This window comes from Scomber scombrus, chromosome 14, assembly GCF_963691925.1.
Source record: "Scomber scombrus chromosome 14, fScoSco1.1, whole genome shotgun sequence".
In the NCBI taxonomy this organism is placed as follows: domain Eukaryota; kingdom Metazoa; phylum Chordata; class Actinopteri; order Scombriformes; family Scombridae; genus Scomber; species Scomber scombrus.
This window is the reverse complement of record NC_084983.1, coordinates 27,946,776-27,953,468: the sequence shown is the minus strand read 5'-3', so window position 1 is coordinate 27,953,468 and position 6,693 is coordinate 27,946,776.

Sequence of the window (6,693 nt, the reverse complement as noted above, 5' to 3'; positions counted from 1 at the left end):
CAAACCTTCGGCGTTCACTCCACTTCACCAAAGAACATGTTGGCGTTTTTTTCTCCCTCACATTATCCGCCCTGTTTCTTCTTCTTCTTTCTCATCTTAAGTGCCAACACCCCAACTATAACCCCTCATACTATGACAAAAAAAAACCTTGTGTAGCGTTTAAAAAATTTAAGGTATCCCTTTAATTGCAGCCTTTTTAATTTCCTTTTTTTTATTTAAGTTTTTTTTTTGTTTTTTTTCTTTCTGTCACAGATGTTGGTTCAGATTTGCACACCTACTGTTTTCTCCATATTTATATCATGTTTTTTCTTTCTTCTTCTTCTTACGTTATGGTTATTATTTTTACAAAGAGTAAAGTAGTGAAATCAACTACGACACCGAAATAAACTGGTGCTGTTTATTTGTTAGTTTATGTAGATGTTGCCATACTGTTGTTGTTTTTTTTTGTTTTTTATTTTAAATGTAGCTGCAAATAATTTTCATCTCAGTCTTAAAATCTTTAATTTCAGTCTCAAATCTTCTGAAGTGGGAAATTATTATTTTTAAAGAACTAAATTTCACGGTTTATCGACTTCTAATGAAAATATTTGCAGTTTATTTTCTTCTTCTGTTATATTATTTGACTCTTGGCATCATGTGAGACAGATATGAATTGTTTGTGAACGAATGCATGAGTACAGATATGTATACTTTTCTAGTTGTTAATAGCTGGGCAGACGCACCAAAGCAAAATGTAATCCGTCAAGAAATGATCATAAAACCTCCACACGCACACTACAACACATGCATTCCAGTAACATTTGTCAATATGTTGAAGTCACAACTATTTCAGGATATTAAGTCATTATTTTTCATTGTTTTTGCTTTAAGAAATGTCACTTTTCCTCCTTGGCTCGAGGAGCAGCAACAGTAAGGTGATTTATTTCTTGAGATAAGTCATATTTTTATTATCAATGCAGTAAGATTTAATATATCTTCCACAACACGCGATAATAATCTTACAACGGATTAAAAAATATATATATATTGTGTCTTACTCTGCTTTCATCCTGTCAGTAAAAACCTTTATTTATTAAGGTGTTAAAAGGTGTTTCTGCAGCAGCTTCCCGGCGTCGCGCTCCAGCAGTAAAAAGGCTGCTTCGTACGATCGCGTCTGAAGGCAAAAGACTTATTTTTTTAAAGAAGTTCCTACCTTTTCTGAGCAGCTTCAGAGAGAGCTGGAGGGATTTTTAACAGCAGGTAATAACGGTGAGAGGCAATGGTAAAGCTTTTTAGTAGTGTGCCACCACTGAAGAAGAAGGGGCCGTCAACTATTTAAATATTTCTTTAAATAATCTCGTCAGATGTTACTTAACGTAGAAACGCTCCCGATAATCTCATAATCCTAAAGGCCACCAGTTTAAATTATTTCCATTTTGTCTCTGAGAAATACTACAATACCCATGAGCCTTTGCTGGTGTTTAATCAGTGAGTGTAACACCTCCATTAGTGGCACCTGTGACCAAATTTGCAGCTCTGTGATTGGTTGTTGCTTGCTTAAAATGCACCTTGGTCATTGTTGTTAACATCGGTCCCGAAAATGTCTACGTATGCAGCATCGTAGCATCAGTTTTTTAACTAAATATCCAGATGTTTTCTAACGTAATTGTCGATCTTTTAACCAGGAGAGTTTCTTGTTGATCTAAACTGTGACGTAACGTAACTTTGACGATTGGGGGGAAGAATAAACGCAACTCTTCGCACAACCACTTCGCAACTCTTTACCTTTTTATGTGACATCTGCAGTTCTTTATGAAAAAAAACTAATGTAAATAAACTGGGATAAAGAGAGAAACATTTTAACTCCACCAATCACCTAACCAATCACAACGCGTAAAAGTGGATCGTTGGTTTCGGAAAGTTACGGAAATCCTCAGTTACAACCCGCCGATTTTAGACGACATTCTTCAAACGAATAGTCAAACTCCTTTCCGATGTTGGGATCGATCCTTCGCTAAGCCCACCCCTCCTCCTTAGCAACTGTTGCTACGCCTGTCAATCTGTCTTGTCTAGCACAGCGCAGCGTTACAACAATAACCATTAAAATTGTTCGTAATCTATGGTAGTTGACAAAAGCAGCATCTCGTTTATTTGCAGATGACTGTTGATTTTATTGTTCGATTGGACGACATGTTTGAGCCGCCTTAAAAAATGAACGCTAGCTATCTGGGTTGGTTTAAAATGCACAAATCAACAATTATTAAGGTTATGGATTGCAGACGCTGATAGTAATCTGGGTTTGAACAAGTACTTCTTCTTTCAAGATCTTTAAAAAAAAAGCTTTACATGTTTTCTTTTTTATGTAAAAACGAGTGCAACACAATGAATGTCTTCGAGCCCAAAGCTTCGAACGCTTTTGCCTTCAGACGTCGTACAAACCGGTCTTTTTTTTGAGCATTCGACCCAAACTGGGAGCCCCACTGGACCAGTTTAATCTCAGTGTCTCAGCCCTGGATCTCCTGAACATTTTCCTTTTTTTTTGTTATTTTTTCTGCATGTTTTTTTGTTTTGTTTTTTGTCAATGACATCATGCCACACAGGGCTGTAACGTCCTGCTGTGTCTTTTTAAAAACTGGTAGGGGAGATCTCGTAGTGTAGAGTTGAGCAGCATGTTAAACCAGTACGAGAGTTGAATAGTTGTTATTTTTATTTTTCTCTCCTTCTTTTGGTTATTTAAGCTTTAGTTTGTAAAGGTTTCTTTTAGGTATAATTTCTTTTTTTTTTCTCCTTTTTTGATAAAGTTTAAGATTTAAATGTTTACATTTTGTTATGCATGTTAAAAACAGATTTGTTATATCCAGTGTTTTGCACACTACTTCAGCATCGGATCTTGAACGGCACTGTTCATTTATGTAAAAGTCATTAAAAATAAGTGCCTGATACTTCGGAGTGAAAATTGGAGTTTCAAAGCAAATGAAAGTTTAAAAATTTGCTCATCTTTTAAAAGCCTTCATGCCATTGACTTGAACAACTGTTGTCCTGTGATGTTTTAATGACGCTGTGTGTGATGACACGATGGGGAGATGATCCGTGTCTGTCGGAGCGAACTGGACCTTTTTTTATTAAAAAGGACTCGACAACAGGGACACCTAGTGGCCGTTTGGGGGGGCCAGGCGGACATCAGAGCAGCTCAGGTTTCAGTGATGTGATTCATCTAATTGAGCGGACATTCATGAAGATTAATGATCAAATTAAAGGTGCCACATGTGAAATTTTTAACATCTGTGAATTAACTGTGAAACGCACGACCATCTCAAATCTTTAGCGCTTCAATTCAACATTAAAGTGAACTCTGAAACATTTAAGGCTGCAACTTTAATAAGCCCTTCCCTTATCTATTCACCTGTTTTCTTTATTACTCTATTACTGGGTTAATGTATAAAATGTCCAAAAATACAGAGAAATGTGTCCGAGTTGCCTTTATTTCTTCTCCTGAGCAGCATCCAAAGATAATTCAGTTTAATTTTCACACTTTTTAGGAGGCAGAATCTGTGAATTCTTGATATTTCTTTATTAAATTCAAAATAAAGAAACTTCCTGGTTGTAAAACTGGTCAAAAGTCAAATAAAATAGATAAAACAAAAGGAGAAGGCTTGTAGGAAATGCAGTCTTTATTTAAGAAAAGTTAATAAACCACTTTTTTCATCATGTGAGGTCAAAATAATGTTAAAAAAGCTGCGTGTGGCACCTTTAAACTGTTGGATGTTTAGTACAGATGAATGTCTCTGTCACATCTTCCTGTGATCTCTTTATTTTTTCACCATTTCCTCTCATGTTTTTCTTTTATTTTCTTTTTCATTTTTTCCCTCTCCTCATCGAGACGGACCCCCAGATCAACTGTCATCAAAGCGAAGTCGTTCTTTTCTTTATACAAACTGTGCCGAAGTCTTTTGGACACTGAAGAGAACAAATCGCTTCCCGTTATCATCTTCAGTCACCTGCCTCTGTGTGCACCTAACAATGGCCGCCAAGGCGTTTGACTTGAATGTTTTTTGGGATTTTTTTTGTTTGTTATTCCTGTTGATTGAAAAAGTCTGTCTCTGCATATTTTATGTGATTTTGATGTTTGCAGACATGCGGCACAAAAAACCCCGGTTCCATTTTTCTTTTCTATCAACGGTAAACGGCTGGCAGTGTCAGGTACCATTCCATTTTAACACTGTATATTTATAATAAAAGTAATCTGTTAATAAAACCAGAGTCGTTTTTCTGTTTTTATTTTATTAATTTTCTTAAGCTTAAAGACTGTGTAAAGTGAATTCAGACATTTTCTTCTAAACACATTAAATAGGTCATGAATGTATTTCTAAAAAAGGTGTAAAAAGCATTTCAACCATTTAGATTTTAATTGTGGAGCTAGGCTTCAGAAACTGTGTTTCAACATTTCTGTGTCTGGATTTAGTGGGCGGGTCTGAAAATCACCGACGCGTTACCCCTGCTGCTGTAGGTATAAATACATTCAGCACACACTACTACTACTACAGTCTACAGTTAGCCTGTTAGCCGCCGAGTTAGCAGCAGAAAGCTCTCAGACCAGGCGGGGAGTTCCGGTCCTCTGCATGAGGCCAACGCGGAAGTAACTTAAAACTGCATTCTATCAAAAGGCCACCAGGGGGCGACTGTTTTGGTGTCAAAAGGACTTCCGTCTCTATACAAGTCAATGGAGAATTCACCAACTTCTCACTTGATTTCTAACCTCAGTAAACGTTTTCAAAATGTGTTTATGGTCTCAATCGCTAGTTTAAAGCCTTCTTCAATGCAGTATGATGTTCATTTGGGACATTTTGGCCTCCCTGATTTTATATGTGACGATAAAGCAGGGTATGCATTAGGGCGTGGCTACGTGGTGATTGACAGGTTGATTGATTCACAGGTTCAGGAACGCGGACAGATAGACTGCAGGAAATAGCCGTGAACTTGTTTCACACCGACAGTTTTTCTCCGGAGTTTTGTGGTTATAGTCGTAACAGCTAACTTGGTTAGCATCACCAGGTTGCCGGTGTAGACTGTGGTAGATCCAGCCCTCGCAACCTCCCCCGCTCTGTCCTCTTGCTCCTCCTGATGCCCATATAAGTAGAATCTGTGTTTTGTATTTTTCCCGGCATGCACCTGAAATTTTCAAGATGGCGCTGCTCAGATCCGAAACTATTGGCCTCCGAGCAGCAGTCCACAAACCAATGGGTGACGTCATGGATGTTACGTCCATTTCTTATATACAGTCTGTCTCAGACGTAGCGTCCATGTTTCTAGTAGAGGTGGTGACTTTGATTGACACTTGGTAGGGGGCGGGGTTTCAGCGAACTCGGCGGCCACTCCCACAGCGTTTGGGAGAAGAGAAATAGGCTGACTTTTATTGTCCTATAATTTACAGGCTATGATTGAGTATTATGACCAGTGTAATATGAGAATAACCTTAAAAGAAAAGTTATAATTATATGAAAAAGTTGTAATATCACAAGAATAAAGTTCTAATTTGATGTGAGTCACTGACCACTGCTCCTAGTACTTAAGTTGGGTTAAATGCAGAGACTGTGTGACAAATAAAAATACCTTTACCAGACGAGACTCTACTCACAAATCAATGATAAACTGAGATCAATAAGATAATAATCAAACTGCTGCTGTTTTTCGAACTGACCACCAGATGGAGACAAAGATCTGAAGATGAAATGTGACTGCAGAGATATTTGTTCTTTTAATTTGGAGGATTTCTGTTTCCTGCTGTAAATTTAATGCCGTTTTTTATGTTTTTAAGTTAGAATAAAACTCCAGTTTGTTTTGAATTTTACATCTTTTTCTATTTAATGTATTTTTTAGTTATTTTTTTGACCATTTTATTCATGTTTTTCACCAAAAAGTCAACTAATCAACCAAGTCCTGTTTCTTCATATTGTTTTGTGTGTGTGTGTGTGTGTGTGTGTGTGTGTGTGTGTGTGTGTGTGTGTGTGTGTGTGTGTGTGTGTGTGTGTGTGTGTGTGTGAGTTTTCAGGTTTCATTTATTTGTGTTTCTTTCGCTCCTCAGGTCGACTCTGCAGGGTTAAAAAGGTTTTCACTGTTGGACTGAAATGAACCAACTCGAGGAAACCAGTTTAAAAAGCCAGTCAGGAAATGAGACAACTGCATTCTGTAAGTCTGTAAGATTTATTCTTTTAATTAATGTGTTTGTGTAAAGAAATGAAGGCTGATTATCATTTAAATTAATTTTATATACAGTATTTAAGTTTGTGCAGTTAAAGCTTGTTATCTATTTAGCTCTTGTGAATGTCGGCATGCAGCGAATATTCGGTTATTTGTCGGTTAATCCGCCATGATTAAATGGGCTCATACACATCACTAGTCTGAAGTAACTTTTTATTAATTGGCAACAATTTTGATGATGAATTACTTGTTTTTACTATTTTCTTAAAGATAAAATCCACTGGTTCCTATTTCTTAAATGTGAATATTTTCAACTTTTCTGATGGTAAACTGAACATAGATATTTAAATACATCTGCTTGAACTGTGAGAAGTTGAAACAAGCATTTTCACTCATTTCTGATCATTTAAATCTGCAGATTTATTTATGAACTTTACATATAATTCTGTCATCCTGTTACTATAAATTTGCTATCTTGGTTTATTCTGTACACACATCTGTTTCCTGGATCACTCC